General features: G+C 37.9%; 1 protein-coding gene and 1 long non-coding RNA gene across 5 annotated transcripts in view; both read left to right on the forward strand.

Moving 5' to 3' along the window:
• Positions 1-18,922, forward strand: part of LOC109056731 (E3 ubiquitin-protein ligase TRIM39-like) — an 820,810-nt gene that overhangs the window by 306,881 nt on the left and 495,007 nt on the right. The gene's annotated exons all lie outside the window — the stretch shown is intronic.
• On the forward strand, positions 4,502-6,726 carry LOC109109728. The gene is made up of 3 exons (XR_006154976.1): positions 4,502-5,491; positions 6,045-6,161; positions 6,665-6,726. It is a non-coding gene; the product is annotated as an uncharacterized LOC109109728 (long non-coding RNA).

Consider the following 18,922-nt stretch of genomic DNA (forward strand, 5'->3'; position numbering starts at 1 on the left):
CCTATCTGAATCACAATCTAAATGCACTCCCACAGCAGTAAACTCCAGTACAATACAAGCACGGCTCAAAATCACAGCATGAAGATTCGTTCATTATTTCAGATTCTGCTCGCTTTTCATTCTCTGACAGGACGAACTCATGTCATTTGTGCTGTTGACACAATTGACAACATAAAGGACTAGTTTAAGCCAACATGCATGTCCTTCACACAAAGCTGTAAAGTCTAGCCAATGCCATACAACAAAGGTCCTTTTGTGTTTTGAAGCTGAAGTGTGAGAAATGTTCAGTACTTTAATTCCAGCTTAATATACAGAGACAATTTAAAGTAAACCATGTGATATGTTTTAATTGAAAAAGCATAATCACTGTGGCGCCATCCTATGTTTGAGACGCCCATTCAGTCTGACTCAACCAATGACGTGAGTTTGAGGTGAGACTATCGGTTTAAAAGTCGTTATTTCACGATTCTGTTTAGTGGTGAAGAAGTCACACAGTTTAGCTTTAAGTTTGCAACAAAAACCCCAAATTGCAGCCAGCTCATTGCATGTGCCAGGGATCGCAGATGCTACAGATGTGCACACTATCAACAACAAGCAAAATACCAGCAATCAGCCAATGAAATTGCAAAACAGATCCGGAGAAGAGGGTGAAGCAGTGGGAAGCAGGAGCTAAAATACAAACAAACAAAAAAACAAGCCAAAGTGGCAGCGAGCTGCTTCCCACATCTCTCCAACCACCGCCTCAATTGTAATTTTTTTACTTGTTTTGTACAAACCAACTGCATATCCTTCCTCCACATTGTCTGCCGAAATAGTTAAGTATCAGCTCTCAAATAGCATGAGATTGTGCAAGAACTGAATTACAGGAGGATGATCTCAGCACAGACGCACCTACTCTACGATTAGCTGTGTAAACTGTGCAACATTAAGTCGACAACATTACAAACAAAACTGTGAGTCTTTAAATGTGCAAAAGGCAACAAGCTTCTGTATTAAGCAATGGATGTGTTCACATCTATATGCATTCAAGTATAATCAGGAAAATGGTTTGCTTGTAGGGTGTAACCACAGCAATTGTCGGCCATTCCTGAGAAACAACTCATCCTAAATAACAGATGTCGCACAGGGAAAAGAGAGAGAGAGAGAGAGAGAGAGAGAGAGAGAGAGAGAGAGAGAATGGAGGCCCTTTGAAGAAGTTAAAAGTGTAGCAGATGAAAATAAAACTGGAAAAAGCTGGATATTAATAATGTATAGCTGCCAACTCAAAGTGTTCACATGCCATCCAAAGAAAAACCACATCCCACTGAAAGCTAGTTTCCGTTGCTGAGTTTTACTGAAGGTGATAAAATTTTCAAACTAAAGAAACTTTGAAATGCTTGCTTTTCTTGTTCTGGATCGGATTTTGTCTTGACTACCAAACTTCAGCACTGTGACATTTTCGATTCAAAGCACTTTAAAAAGTACAGGAAATGCACATCAAAGCAAAGGCCACATATCAACAGAATTCAAAAGGTATGAGTAATTTACAAAAACAGACCAAACGCTAAACCGCAAAGGTCAAAATACATGTTTGTTACGACTGCTGTCTCATTGAGAGTCTTGACTGAAGTTTGTGAAACATTTGTCTGCATTCTAAAGCATGATATCAATCTAGTATGGTTTGTTGACTATAGCCGACCAATATGGGTTGATAACTAGAGTATGAGGCGGACAAAGTCAAATAAAGGGACATATGTATGGGATGTAGGTCACAAATACAAATCATTGCAATTGGGATGTAAACATTCATGCAGAAATTGACTCAAAATTGACTAAAAAAATCTGAAACCCAAAATTGGCCATTATCCATCAACAAGTCTAGTGGGTAAAGTTATCAGCCAATGTTGATGATCTCAAAATGGGCAAATATTGTACAATTTATCAGTCTATCAAACTGTGCAGTCACGGCCTGAAGGTTGGACAGAGTTAACAGTGTCTTTGTGTGAAGAAGACCTCTTGCTGTTTGCTTTTTAACAAACACAGTAACAGCCAGGCCTTTTAAATGCTTTTTAATATCACCACTGGCCTTAGGACAAGTAAGGAAATGAGTGTGTGTTTGTGTGTGTGTGTGTGTGTGTGTTTAAAAGAGAGAGTGAGAGAGCAAAAGATTGTGATATAAATGAGAAAAATTAAAACAAACATGAGTTAAGGCTGATTTATACTTCTGCACCGGACCTACGGCGTAGCCTCTTCTGCGTCGCTGTCCGCGTCGACGTGCAGTACACATATAGTATAAACGCAGAAGTATAAATTTGGCTATACATGAATGTAAAAAGCAATTTTCAAAGAAGTAGTCCTGTATTCCCACTTTCCTGGGTTGGTTTTACAACGTTTACAGCTAAATCACAACATGGTAGTTAAACACAGCTAGAAAAACATCAACACTAAAATAAGAAAATAAACTACATGAACTAGTTGACTTCACTAGCTGGTTGTTAATCTGTCTAACTAAAATTTACTTTGATTTGCTTGAGAGCCATCATACATCTCTGGAGTCACATCCTCTGAACAGAGACAATATTTTCATAACTCACTAACACAACTTATAATAGAGCACAAAGAGACCTTAAGATCATAAGAAGCCCTAAAGACTTCTTTCAGTCAAGGTGTAGGTCCTGAAACCCATGAGTTATGGACTGACAAAGCAGCACACAAGCGTTGACCCAGTACAGACTGAGAGGCAGAGACAGAATGGCAGAGGACGCAGAGAGAGATTATAAATAGAAGTCAAACAGAGGGTGAGCTATGGGCCACAGAATGCCACAATTATGAGCTCTCTTACTGCAGCCTGGGAATGTTGACAACACAAGAGGAGCACAAAATACACAAAGACAACACTCTCATAGCTGAACACTATCACTAACAAGTACCAAATATGTCATGCTACCACCACGGGTTTTTGGCAAGAACCTACCATACCATGAAATCAAATCTATTACCATTTGATAACACCACAGTACAGTAAATTTTAATGCTTAGCAGCAAGTCTGCCAAGAAGATCTTCTCTCTCTCTTTCCCCCACACGTTCATTAATCTTTAATTTGGCCAAATTCATTTCACATCTCCACTCATAATAATCTATAACAAAAACAATAGCCTAATTCTTTCCCTTTGTGCCCAATTTACTGCAGCGCTTGTATCCTTCGCTCCGTAATTATTTTTCCCGCTCGTGCAATTTATTTCCAATCATTTTTGTCTTGCTGAGATAAACTATTTTGGTAAAGGAGCTAATCTTGGTCGTTAGTTGTGCTTTGGGTCCGAGTAAAACCAGTCGCGCCAGTGAGGAGGGGGAAGCCTTCGCGCATGCGCACATCTGTTGCTCTACAGCAGCACGCGGGCCAGTTCACATTCCAAACTCCACACATCACAAATGCTCCCGGCGCGAATCTCTATAAAGGATTTTTCACGGTAAAAACACACTTCGCAAGGTCACAGGTCTCAATTCTGAGGTAAAGTTTGCTCGACACTACATCAGTTTCGTATTCTAGACTGTGACGGGTCTGAGAGACCTCGAACTCTAGCTAATTTTAATAGGAAATGCTTACAGACGAGGGTTTCAACCTGATAACACGTTTAAAAGTCCTTATTTAGCATTTGACAAATCGAAATTATTTGACACACGTACAACATTAAGAATGCAGGAATCTAATAATGAGGTAATAAAGTCACTCAACCGCAACATGACCGTTAAGTGGTTTGGTTAACGTTACACAGATATGAATCATATTCATAATACACGTCCAAACGAGGGAGATGGCTTTAACTCGCTGACCTACGGGGCCTGAAGTGCTTTTTATTATTATTATTATTATTATTATTATTATTATTATTAATTATTTCATAGGAGATTACCCCCGTTAGGTTGTTTTGGGAGTCCCTGAGGAAACATCTGAATGTCCGTCACGCTCTTAACCGTCACGTCGTGATAGCAATAGAGAAGACAGGACCATGAATAGTCGTCTGAGATGTCGAGACCAATCGTTTTACTATCTATTTCTTAAACCCTTTTAGAGACACCAGTAACCAAAACCCCGCCAGTCAGTGTTCATTAAAAAGCCTGCGCGAGCTCAGTGGTCATGTAGGAGCAAATGATGCGGTCATGTCTGTCAACTTCTTGCAAATGGGGTTCAAGCCCCTTACAGGATCACATAAATGCAGATCTAATGAAGACCAAGAAAATGAATAGCTTATGTAGGCGCTTATACACACCCACGGACAGACAGAACCTTCAGATGCGCCGCAACAACAGCTTCCATAACCAGTTCTGCTGTTAACGCCCTTTTAACGCAACACACCGTTACTAATAATTTATAAATCTATTAGAGCCAATCGATTTTTACCAAAGCAACATGTGGTCCTCTCAGATTAGGGTGCATCTGGGTGGAGAAACAGGAGGGGTAGTTTTAAAAAAGCCCCTTTAACAACATATGGTTCCGAGACGATTTTCAAATCGGAGCGTTCCTACACTCTAAAAACGGCTGGGTTATTTTTTAACCCAAAATGCTGGGCTGAGTCTGTTGGGTCATTTTGTTGGGTTATTTTATTATTTTTTAAACACTTTTGGGTAGTTTCAATTTACCAGGTGTTGAGTTAAACCTGCTGGGTTGCAACGCTGGGTTGTTTCAGGCCAGCGCTGGGTTATTTAACGCGCCTTGAAGATGTTTAAATCGCTCCCCAACTGTCATTTTGGAAGGACAACGGGGCAAAGCCACTGGTTTCAACTGTTTTAAGGTAAGTTTATTTAATGTTTTCGTTAATAATTATTTTAAATTGGCAGAATTATAACTTTTTTTGCGGCAACAATACTGTTAAACTTCTACAGGCCAACATTATGTTAAATGACGAACAGTTTACCTCAAACGGCCATTCTACGTGTACTCGCATAATCGTGTTAAAGTTTCTGAGACGACAGATTAATACAGTTTTATTAAGTATCAGACAGTGACGTAAAGCTGAAATATGTGAATATCTGTGAAAACAGAGGAAAGAGTCGTTTCTGACACTGAAAAGCGAATTTAAAATTTAAGTGAGTCAAATGAGTTAAAATAAGTGAATATAACTTTCTGATCTCATACAAATGCCTGCAGTTGTCCATATCGACATGTAAATCATACAAATTACGTACAATGTCGCTGGACCGCAGGTCTAAAAGAACCGACGATCCGGTTCAAATAAACCGGTTCTTCAATTCTCGGACAAAGTGATTCCCGGGAAAGAATCGACGTCTCAGGGCCTCGATACATTTCAAAGTGCGCGCACGCACAGCGAGTGACGTAGCCGCGTTAGTGAGGTGATTTTTGATGCTTGTGTGGTTTAAAGTCTTTTTACATACGTAAATAAAGGTTTTTGGTAAGTCATAATTCAACATGTTGTTTTTTCTTGTCAGAAGAGAACATGGATACATTTGTGAGAGAAAAACTCGTTGAGTGCAGTCTTATCGAGAAGTCTAACGGTAAGTTCATGTTTATTATACATTTAACATACATAATTGTTTGTCTGTGAAAATCAACTAACTCTTGCGTAACTTAAACGCACATATAATTTTGTTTCGTGCTATAGTTAAAGCTGCACTTTGTAACTTTGTGTTCAGAATGTACATAATTTATAAAAGAGCGAATTCATCATATACCCATTTTTCCAGATCGTGTTTTTGGACTTGTCCTTAATCACTTTGGTAACGTTACACCTATAACTGTTTATATATGGACTATTTAAAAGCTGCGGAGTAACCCAGTGCCTGCGTGACTTGTCATAGAAATTTCTGTGTGACTATGCAGTGTGATCTCACATATCTGTGTGCCAGTGACTGTGCATGTGTTGTTTTCGATATAGCCAGCATATTAATATAAAACTGTGATTATACTGATTGGAACATCCTATTGATTACACATTTTGAAAGCACACCTTTCAGCCAATCACTATAGCATATTCAGCTTCTGTAGACCTACTCATAGGTGAATCATTGCTATTAAAACAATCTGTATTTTGTTTAATTTATTTTATAGGTTGGAACAAACATGGAATTCCTTAACCGAGCAGAGTCCACAAAACCCCATCCATTTGTCATGACGATTTGAAAATGCCAGCAGATCTATCAGACATTGATCATAATCAGTGGACAGGTAAGGACATTCTGGACAATTTTCAAAAGGAATTGCAAATTGTATATTTAATTGCATTTTCCCACATGTGTTGAAAAGCATTTGAATTTCAGATGCCTTACACGGAAACCTGTCAATCCGTGTCAGGGGTGGGACTATACTATGGGGTGTGTTTTGTATTGGGAGATATTTTGTAGTTTTTACCCCAAATCTCTCACTGTTTGCGTTCTGATGCACGTCAGCAAAACAACATTGCAGGTCTACACTTATTTGCCTATACATCTTACCCGATATTTTATTCCTCAGGTGAAAAGCATTTGGTTAATATTTGGTTAAAAACACAGGTTCCATGTGAGGCATTGGAAATTCAGATGCTAAAGTAATTGCGATTCCATTTGAGTTTTGGCATGTTACATGTGCGACACAGTGAAAAACAAAACAGACGTGGTAATTAATAACACCCGATGTACTTGTTCTTCTGATGAATCTATGCTAACATTAGTCTGTTTCATTCTTATTCCGAGGTCACCGTAGCCACCCGGATTCAGTCTGTATTCAGATCAGATGGTGGATCAGCACCTAGAGATGACCTCTACAGCCCTGAATGTCAGCGGAGACCAGGACTACTAGATGAGCTGCAGAGACAGATCCCCAGCAAAGACCTTGTCTCCTAGACGGCCATCGGAACAAGACAGCGGGAACCAGATGAGTCCTCTGCACAATCAAACTCTGCTGCAGCCTGTAATTGAACTGCTGGTTTCGTCTGGTCAGAGGAGAACTGATCCCCCGACTGAGCCTGGTTTCTCCCAAGGTTTTTTCTCCATTCTTTCACCGATGGAGTTTTGGTTCCTTGCCGCTGTCACCTCTGGCTTGCTTAGTTGGGGACACTTAATATCCAGCAATATCATCGACATGATTGCACAGCTGGACGATAAATCACTGAATCAATGATGAACTGACTTTAACTGAAAATGGAGTGTTTACTGTTGTCCTTTTGCATTATTACACACTATTTTCCTATTTAATACTGTAAAGCTGCTTTACCGCTGTATTTTTTTTCAATATGACAGGCTCATTACTCATAATACATGGAAAATACAGTTGCAAATGGACTTTGCTTTTCCATTTGAAATTTGGCAGTCACTGTGCATTCATGAAAACACAAACAGTAATGCAAGATTTGCAATTGTGTTTGGATTATATCACAATTTGTCACATGTGGAAAACGCAATTGAAAATATAATTTGCAATTCCTTCTTAAAATTGTCCATCCATAGACAGGCTCTATAGCAGAGTACACTGCTCTCAGCTGTAGATCTTCACTTCAAAGCTTTCTAAGTGTTTGACAATAGTTAATGCAAAAATGAAAATTCTGTCATTAATTACTCACCCTGGTCTGAAAGCTCTCGGATTTCATCAAAACTATCTTAACTTGTGTTCTGTAGATAAACAAAGGTCTTACGGGTTTGTAACGACATGAGGGTGAGTAATAAATTACAGAATTCTCATTTTTGGGTGAACTATACCTTTACTACCCCAAGCAGTGCACATCTACCTAGGAATCTTACTTTATATAAATTTTAGGACATCTTTAAATGATTTTGCATTCTCTGTCTTTTTTAAATTTAATTGTCAATGTCATTTCACTGTGTATTTAAATAGTTAAACATGTCAAAATGTAATAGTTAAACAGCTAGACATGGGTCATTCAGAACTAATTTTAACTGTATTACTGTATTTCTGTGATTTTTGCATTTGCTGGAAACAAAAAAAGAAAAAGAAAATTGCATGTCGTTTGTCATTGGTACAAATTTTGACACATTTGTGAATGTCAGATTGCATTAAAAATATTTTTTAGCAGTCTAAATAACCTGTATTCTTCATTATTTATTAATCCATGATTGTCTTGTTAAGCATAAGGGAAATTATGAGAATAACCCAGCAAGAATAACCCAGAACCACAAAAATGCAAACACACAAATGGTAAAAATGGCTATATCTTGGGTTTTCTCAACAACCCAGCCTGCTGGGTTAAAATGTGTAAACCAGCATGCTGGGTTACTTTAACCCAGCACGTGTTCTGTCCAATATTTACCCAGCGCTGGGTTGCCAATTGGGTTATTTTTAAACAAGCCACAACAACATTCCACACAGCGTTCCTGGGCTGCGTTTCCCAAAAGCATCATAAGCCTAAATTGATCGTAGCTCTATTGGTTTCAATTGGTCTACGATGTACTTAAGCTTACAGCGCTGTTGGGAAACGCATCCCTGGTCTTTATTTACGTGAGAATCGCCCAAAACGCCAATGGGATGTCAGTTTCTTACCGTTCTCAGTAACTTTGACCGAACCCTACCAGAAAAATCCCTCACCATGCCGCTCGCTGTTGTTCTTCTCTGGACTCTAAATGCTTTGACACAACGCAGTCAGCCACGACCCGAGTTTGTTGAACTCTACAACGTGTTTGGAAAGTATACAAACCGGATCAAGTAAACGAAACCGATACGTTTGTTACTTTAACGCTGCCATTCAACCGAGCGTTTGAGGAAATGTAATCGGTAATATATTCCCAACCTTTCATTCCAGGTTACGCTCTTGTAAGAGAACTGTGTGAAAACACATTTCCAACCACCAGGTTCCAGCAAACCAGACATCAAAGTGTTTACAAAGTCGCAAAATGTGATCAATACTCAAAATCCAGTCTACGGCAACAACTGAACGCCGGGTTCTTATAGTTTTGTACAGAATAATCCACGGTATTCGGATAGTGTAAAAGGCAAACGCTGGTTTCCACACTTGAACACCACAGCAATGCTTAATTTACCCACTACACGAGTCACGTCTCAACGCAGAGCTGGGCAACAAGATCCTGCTTTCAAAACTACTGCCATGAAGATTTCTACTCGCATTTCTAACCATTTTAACGTAGACAGATTGGGTAATTCGTGTGAGGCACTTACACGTTCGAATGATCCTTGGATTGCATGTCCTAGTCATAGTTAAATTCCCAAACTCGCCAAAATATCCCGTTCCGTGGCGCGACTGGAATGCGGCTCGGCGTTCAGGAGAAGAGCAGCCTCGATCTGAGCAGCGCGAGGACTGACTGCGCTGGAAACGATCAATTACGCGCGAGGTGCGCGCCCGGACGCTGCTCTAGAGCGCCACCTCGCGGCGTGTAAAGCCACGACACTGTAAACTTTCTTGTGAAGCCAAAGTGTATTGGCCAAATCAGTTTGCACATTGGAGGAATTTGCTGTAGAGGAATTATCCCAACATTGACAATGCATTAGTACAACATAAAATGCAATATACAATACAGTAAAATACAGAACAAACAGTGCTGAAACACAATATAGCACAACAGTGTTACAATTACTGTAAGTTACATTAGTCAAAAAATGCAGAACCTTTTTTATTTTCAACTACAGATTTTACACAAATCATTACAGGGAAACATGATCTTTTTACATAAAACATCTCTGAAATTATTCCTATAGCAATAATGTGATGGAGTTAACTAAGTACAAACTGGTGTGTTTGTGTGAGCATGTGATTACTTGAATACAGAACAAAAGCTCCGCTGGTGGCGACATCACTCACACTCACGCATGCAAGTCAACTCCACAGACTCACAAACATTGTGTGAATGCAAGCAAGCATGTAATATAAGTATTTGTCAATATAAATAATTCAAACAAAACATTATACTACAAAGGTTGGAGCTGCAATAAAGTCAGATCTCAACAGATACTCTGATATTGGATTTCATATGATTAATGTCTTTCTTTCATGTCTTTAAAAAAAACAACTCTCTCCAAGCCACATCAAAGTGTTTGTACTAGCCTGGAAAAGGAAATCACTTGATGACATGTCTTTGTATACAGGTCAGATCTGGACAGATTAATTGTGCTCGTATTGGATAATCACATAATAAAACAACATTAGTATACTGCAAGAATTTATTTATTCAGGGAACTTGATAAATGACAACATCAAGCGCAACATAACCGCACCAATAAGTTATTTTGTAATATAATTTACCTCAGCATGTGCACTCAGCGACTGGTCATCACCCAGTAAAGTGTTGACCTTCTGTTCTTCTGAATCCTGTTAGAGGCACAGCAACATGGCAAGGATTGGCAACCCTGCTGGGATGAGATTAGACAACACAATAAAACACACGCACACACACACACACACACACACACACACACACACACACCACACACACACACACACACACACACACACACACACACACACACACACACCAGACAACGTCAGTACAACCATCCACCACATATCACTACTTAAAGATTGCTGCCATAAGGGGATTAACAACTCTGTTTTCTGCACAGGTGTCATACAGACATCCACACACCACCAGAGGCACAAGCGTCATTTAGTTGCAATGGCTGATTTTGTCCCCACCACACTATGAAATAGCTCAAGGCAGGGATAAATCTAATACAGAGGAAGCATCTTCAGTTCTCCTAGTGTTTGTTACAGTGAATGGTCATCCAGCACTGGAATTAGTTTTAATGTTTTGCTGAGTGATAGCAATAGCAGCATATAGATAAACATATATATTCTATCTGTTCACAAAACAAAATGCAAATTCAAGACATACATACACTTACATACAGAGCAATTTTGGTTAATTATATAATGTAAAAAGTTATAATAGCCTGGAATGCAACCCGAAACCCCCCCCACATTCAAAGCTACAAAAACATTCCCACTCGACCAACCAGTCATTCTGGACTTTTAACTGCTGATCCATGTATTTATGCACTGATCTACACTCTTCAGAATTCTTTAATGGCATCTAATGTTTCAATGAAGATCCTTTATAACTGTTGACATGAAGAAGAGTTCACTGAAAGGTTCGTCGGGGACCAAAAATGGTTCTTCTATGACATTGCTACAAAAAAAAAAAAAAAAAAAAAAAACTTTTGGAATCTTTATATCTTTTAGAATGTACAAAATCCTGGAACTGACAAATGTTGGAAAGAAGTTATCAAGTTAAATGAGACACTTTGTTTACTATTTGAATTAGTTGACAAGAATGATTGTTCCCCTAAAATTGCTGTTTGAATGATTTTTGTATATTTCTAAAGCAAACTGTGCTTACATTTCAGCTTGAAAATGACTAATCTATTGAACTCACCTGTTTTTATTGAAGTAGTACATTAAAAAGTTCATATTAATGATTTTTGCAAATCCTTAATAATATGTGCTACATCTGTGCTATTTCGACAACCAGCATGTCTGTTCACCAAACTTTCTCCACCACTTTTTAAACAAAGCGACACTCTATTCACCTGTTTCTTGTGATTTCAGCTGTTAAATACTTTGCATATGTCTCTTACGCACTGTGAAGTCATGTATGGAAACGCTGCGAGATGAAGCCTTCTTTTCTGGTTTGAGAGTAGTTGTGCTTGCCTTCTTGGTTTCAGATTACATTCGGCCTATTGTCTCGCTGGAATTTGAATTGACTATTTTGGCTTTGACCTTGGACACTTTAATGTTTACGGTCTTTGCATTGTGGCTGGAGCTGAGCTTGTTAAAGACTCCAAGGCACTCGTTTGACCGCGTAATTGTCTTCTACCTTATAAAAGACCTTATAAAGTTTGGCACATCCATACACACACAGTTCTTGCCGAATCGTTGTTATGTTGGCTGAGACAAAACCTCAGTCGCTGAATGTACATCTATGATGGCTTCCTTTGAGACTCTATAATCACGTCTAATTCCATCAGCTCAGCTGAGGAGACAACATCTTCCACTCGGGTTACAGAGCTTTTGATCGCCGCTACAGCTGCCCATATTAAGTTCATCATGAGTCTATTTTTGGAGTCACGGTGTGAGGTTTTGTTTCAAACTCTTGTATTCTTGAGTAACATATCTGAATTGTATTGTTTAGGCTTAGTATTTTAGACGCTGAAGTCATATGTAACTATATCTTGAAGGAGAATGATTTTTGATTTCCCTTTAAACAGCTGTTTTTCTCAGAAGGGCTTCTGTTGTGTCCCATGCCACAGTGTTTTCAAGCAGAAGACGTGTTTTCCCACTGAGCTTCTGTTTTTCTGTTTAATGCCACAGTTCTTGTTCACTGAATGTCTTTATTCTTTCATAAACCCACAGTGAAACAATTACTAGCATTTGAGAAACATTATGAATTCGTCATAATTGAACAAATCAGTCCTCATTATTGAATATGACTCCATTTTAACTTAATTTCATCCCTCTTTTAGTATGCCAGACCATGACACCAGAATAGTAGACGACTGGTGCTTTGAAACAAACAAACATTTCCTGAGCTTTTCTCCTCAGATGGCGTCTCATTTTCACTGATTAAAAGATCTTTCTCAGATTTCAAGGCCAATTAAAACCAGATTGAGTCATGCGAATGGAGAAGACATGTTCAGTGCTATTCAAACCACAGCTGATGATTCACTTAGGTATTTTATTGTAGTCTAGTGCTAATAATTTTACGTGCAATCAAGTCCTGTTCAAACTAGTCACTTGAAAGTTGATGGCAGTGAAAAGCTCATATTGAAAGCTAAAAGAACATATACATGTTCTTAAAGCAGATCTGAAAGCAGGAACAGCTGATCACAGCAATGACAACAACCATTCCTTAACCTCTCATAAGTCTTAAAAATGCCAACTTGCATTGGATACTGAAGCTGCGCCCGGCAAAGCGGAAGTTTGTGGTTTCTATAATGACTGCACATTTAAAATGTGATTTGTGAACTGCACAATGTGGAAATGCAAAAGCTACAGTCAAATCCTGTTCATATACAGAAACAAATTTCAGAAATCAGATCGGGAGGTCAACTTAGATGAACATTTAAAAAGAAGAGAAAAGAGTGATGATAACCTCTCACTTCTATAAAGATGGTTTTCAATATAACATGACCCTGATCTCAACTTATCTGAGTGATAAATTAACAGCAGCATTTTTGGTAAAAACCATAAATCTTTTAATTTAGGATACAATCTGACGGTTGATTCTCTGAACGCATCTGAACTTGCGGGTTGGACTCTGGCGGATGTGTTTTTAAGATCAGATCTCTGAGGAGCTGCACTCAGTGAATGCTAAACAGAAAACAGAGATATGCTGATGTTTGTAGTTGCTCTGGGATCAGTTAGACATGATGAATATTGCTTAGCATCTTCAGCTCACATGCTAATAAGCATGCAAAATATTTATGAGTGTTTGTGACCCTGGACATTATCTTTGTTGATTCTTAAGAACACAAATAAAGGGTCCGCTTGTACAATAGCAATCAAAAGTTTTTTTCTTTTTTATTTATAAAACTAACCTCATCAAACCTATAAAATAACACAAAGTGAAATATGTAAATTATGCACAAAAATGTTTAAGCCATGTTTTTTTTTTTGCCACCCTTTTTCTGCAGCTCTGCAAAATCTGCTGCTCTGTAGTTGTTTGTTTGTTTGTGTGAACTCAGAGTCACTTCAGCACACAAATCCACAGATGTTTAACACCACGAGAACGAGCACACAGCTGGGACTTCAAAACAGCTGAGGGAACGTCATGGAGCTCGCCAGTCTGAGGACATTTGTTGGCTTCTAATCACTGGATTTGACAATGTTTGTGACATGTTTCTATGTATCCTGCACTGCTGTGATATCGAGTGTTTTTCACTTCCATCTGTTATTGTACTGTCATCATTTTCAGATTTACTGAGCCTCAAATGACACATAAAACAATAACTACGTTCACATGAACATCAGTAATCTAACTGTTTGTACCTTATTCTAAATAAGACAATATTATGATTAAGGTGTTTACATTAGTTGCTTTACATGTTACCGTTTTACATGTTATAGTATTTATGAAAGCTTCAAGTGCAGTTAATTATTTGTCATGCTATATACATCCAAACAGACGACGGCAGTGTTGAAGCCATTCTCTTTTGTTTGCTTTCAAACGGTTGATCACTGCCGTGTGTATCCTGTCGCAAAATACTGCAAAAAGTCCTACACGACGGTAACAGTGTGATTAAGGTATACTGCATTTCTATAATGTGACTAGGAATACTCCACGTTTTAATGCAATTTGTGTTTACTTCGAGTATGACTAGTTAATCAAAAATCTCTGTTTACATGGTAGATTTTTAATCAGAGTATTGTCTTAGTCTTGTAAAAATAGGAATACTGTTGTCCATGTAAACATACTGAGTGTTGTTGCTCTATATGTTGGTCGAATGGTCTTTTCTTGTCTAAGTGAACATTCAAGCATTTCTGAAGGACTAGGTTGAGTTAGAAATTCAATGACTCACTCACTGATTGTTTCTTTATTGTTCTTGAATAAATCGGGTGAATAAGTGAATCAATTAACTCATGCTTCATGTCGCCACCTACTGGTGTAACTGTATAACCCGCAGGAAGAGTCAGTATAAACTGACAGTCTGTCTGGAGCAAAGATGTGGATTGATATAAACACTGTCCCAGTGCTGTATAAACAGACTTATCAACTTTTATACAGGAGGAACACTTCCCCAGCTCCTACTTAATTTGCTGCTGATGTCAAAGATTGTGTGTCCAATCAAACCCTACAGTGTTTAGGAGAAACTGGTAAAAGCTTGTGAAATTAGAATGATTCCTGAAGGATCGTGAACTCTGAAGACTGGAGTAACGCTGCTGAAAATTCAGCTTTGATCGAAGGAATATATTACAATGTATTCACATAGAAAACAGCTATTTTAAATTGAAATATTATTTCACAATGTTAGTATTTTTACTGTATTTTTGAGCACATACAGTAAATGCAGCCTTGGCAAGCAGAAGAGACTTTGTTAAAAACATTTGAAGAAATCTTAATGTTTCAAAACTTTTGTCAAGTACTGTAGGCTATATTTTCAGGTCTGAATGACACAAGCTTTGGTCGCTCATTAACACTTATCTCCTGCTTGCCAAGACATCACTTCAGCCTTCTCCAAATACACACACACTCCTCCACAAACAAACCCTCAGAGCCATTCATCTCTGTCATATAACAGTGACAGAAATACAATCCAGAGAGGAGCATAGAGCAGCATCACACACACATTTAACACCAATCAGTCACTGTCCATGCACTTTTAATGATCTTCCGTACCTCACAGTGTCTCTTCTGAGGAGAATTTCAGGGCGAGGCGGGCGGCAGAGGAGGGGGACGTTTAGGATGATTACCCCAGCGAGATGAGCTCTACCTGGGGTTCAGAGCTGAGAACGGCATCTGTTTACACCTGGAGGTGTGGAGCTGATCCTCAAATAACTGTCTAAAGCCACAGAAGCATAGCGGAGATCTGGTTTATGTGTTAAACAGTCCTGAGGCGGTTCAATCAGAACCACGAGAAAGCCAGATGAATGCAAGCACACTGAGGCCTGAGATGAAATGCTCAATTATATAATTCACATATTGTGTGTATAAATGCAAACATATACTGTAACATAGTGTTTAATTGTGTTTTTTTATCTCACTCACACACACACAGCTGGGAGTCTCAGGTTAACCTGTTTTCCACGCTTCTCATCTCCTCACAGCTCTTCATGTGAAATGACACTCAATCTCAAATTGGCGCCCTCAGGCCACCGTACAGCTGCAGGAAGTGTTTTCATATACGTGTGCAACATCACAAGTCTTTACCTCAGCTATAAAGGGTGTATTTCTGTTTACTTACACAGTTTGCTGTTTTTTCTTTCAGAGCTTTCAAGCTGTGACAAAATATTAGCATCAGTTTGTTGCATGGTATTTAAGCCTGTTCTGACTTAAAATGCTTTATTTTTTCTAGGGAGGCCATAGATCCTCTTTTCACGGGATTTCTATATAGCCGTAAATGTCTAGGTATTAGCTTTGCTTTCCTGTAGTTTTCATACTTGCTGAAGGTAATGACTGAAAAGTAGTTTGATCAGTTGCATGGAGGAATTGTAAATAATCGACCATTCATGGCGTGAGAGAAAGCGGGATCTACAGAGAACAGTAAAATCAATGCAAATATGTCTTTATATAATGTATGAGGACTGTAGAGAGACTATAAAAAAAACAAAGTTAAAACCTGGATATTTTAGGCCATTTAGAAATCTCCAGGGAAGAAATTTATGGTTTAACCCTCTGGAGTCTAAGGGTATTTTGGTTCTCCTGTAGCAGTCAAATAACAATCCCAAAAAATCCCATAGATTTTCATTAAGGGAATGTTCTGGGTTCTTTTTATGGACAGACAGACTGGAGTTCAAGACCTCTGTTGATTAGTGACATCATAGTAAACTATTGTTGACCTTTGACCTTATTGTCTGCAGCCTTTGAATATTTGCCAGCATTTGCACACACACACACACACACACACACACACCCTATAAAGCATTTGGTGATGTCATAAAGATTGACAGCTCACTTTCTGTTAACCCCGCCCATAAGCCTCAATCTGACTGGCTGGTTTGCTCAAATATTTACATTTATGCATTTATCAGATGCTTTAATCCTAAGCAATCATCAACGAGCCAACAATAGATGTAATGTACAATCCCAGATGGAAAGATTTTAATGTTTTAATTTAAATAATTTAATAGCCATGATGCATTTAAGGCTTTTAATTCATATTTAACTCTTGAGTGCCATGACAAATTTATTATTCAAATCCTTTTTAATTATTAATTTATTTCTGAAAAAATAGCAATCAGAATACATTTTATTTATTTAATTTTTTGCATCAGGTAATATAGTTTATTAACTAAACTGCAGGCTGTTGAACAATGTGTTTCACAGATTTTTAAAGCTTTGATTGTGGCTCATTCAATCAGTTTTATAATCATAATTTTAGTTCATCTGATTGAAACGAGATTTATCTGAATACAGTAAGGCACCTTGATATGAATAATGATGTTTGTTGTGCATTAATGCTTCTGTGATCTGTTGCCATTGATTCTGAACTGAAGTTAGCAGCTGCTGCACATATGTATGTATTTATACATTTGATTTATTCTAATAGCCTTTTTCTTATAAGACCGTGTTGCTCGTTCTCACACCTGTTATCTGTCCTCATCTTGAGCAGAAACATCATTTTAAATGCATTCCTTTTTTGCATCTTTATTGAGCAATGCTTCATAGTTTATATGAAGTTATGAAGATAATGAGATAATGACAGACCAGCTATAATAATCATAATCAGGTAATTCTTGTTGGCATGAGAGCATTTTGCGGTTTGGCATCTGCATTATTATCAGGCAAACTGTGATTAAGCCGAATATTTCCTGCAGATTACAGTTCAGCGAGACTCAAACTGTGTTTTTCCTGCAGCAGTGCATCAGCCCAACTATTCTCCATCAAATACTCGTTACTGCAACGAGTCGGATCCAATTATTTTACATTATACTAAAGCAAGTAAACAGGTCATAATGAGCGCAGAACACGGAGCTCAATGGAAATGACGGCGGAGAGGCTTTATTTTCATGAATATGCTTCCACGAGTGTTAAATGAGCTGTGAAATGAGATTCCAAAAAAAAAAGTCCGTTAAAAAAAGTGTTAAAGTGTTTAAAAGGAAGACTGAAAGAAAGTAAAAAGCCAATCTTGCTTTCAGGAGCAAATCTGGATCATAACATTGACTTTCGGAAGCCATCAGAGGATTTGATTTTCTAATGGCGTAATGGTGAATGCATGCTTATAAATGCAAATACAGGACACACACACACACACCCTTCTGACAGATGCTTGTTGAGAGATTTACAGATTTACAGACGTGTGTGTGTGTGTGTGTGTGTGTTTGTGGATCCACAACAGCTCAGTTTTTGCATTTTCTAATGCTTTGAAGGCATTTTGCACCTGCTGTGGAGAAACTTTCATTCAACTCATTTGCATTTGTTCACTTTGCGTCTGTTTCTGAGCTTCGGGCTGTGAATGAAGTTTTACCCAACAGCTCTTTCTCTCCTCATGACATATGCAAAGTGCAAGAGATTAGAATAAAAATTCCATATTAAAGTAAATTCAATTAAATCTTTTTGAAATGACAATTTCACTTGTAATACTGAGAGTAATACAATAAAAGCTGCTCCAGTGATATTTCAGATGAATGTGTGATATATGAATATCTCCAGCAGAGCAGATGTCACACATCACGTCACATGTTTAATCCAAATGGCATTTGAATGCAGATACAGTCCATATAGGATCTTCAAGTGAACATCAGTTATTTTTGAAGAAACTGATGCTGTGAGCCAATAATATGTGAATCAGTAATATATTCTGAAACTCATATAATGAATATGTAACAACATGCTGCACTTCACTGGAATTTTATGATCACAGTGAGAGTCTCTGACGCTGTATATTTTTGCATTACTGTATATTTATTTTCTCAGTGTTAATATATAGCTATTATTCACATTAGTGGGTCCACCAGTACAGTCTTAGACTTTTAACTCCAATTGCAACCTTATCTTGCAAAGTAGCACTAGTTATTAAGTACATTTGAAATCCATTGCAATAAATCAGGGTTTAACAAACTGGGGTTGATGAAAGGCTAATAATTAATTAAACCATTAAAAAGTCAAATAAAAATATATACATATTTGGAAAAAAAAGAATCAAAATTAAAATCTAAAAAAAAGAAAAAAAAGATGAAATATTTTATTTGTTCACTTGCATGTCATGTGACCATTAACCAACAGCAAAGAACCATACATTACTATTGTGTTTATAAATTATTAAAATATCGACTTAAAACAAAGTTTATTATAGTTAACAGGGTTATTAACTAAAACTGAAACCATTAAAAA

This window comes from Cyprinus carpio, chromosome B6, assembly GCF_018340385.1.
Source record: "Cyprinus carpio isolate SPL01 chromosome B6, ASM1834038v1, whole genome shotgun sequence".
NCBI classification, from domain to species: domain Eukaryota; kingdom Metazoa; phylum Chordata; class Actinopteri; order Cypriniformes; family Cyprinidae; genus Cyprinus; species Cyprinus carpio.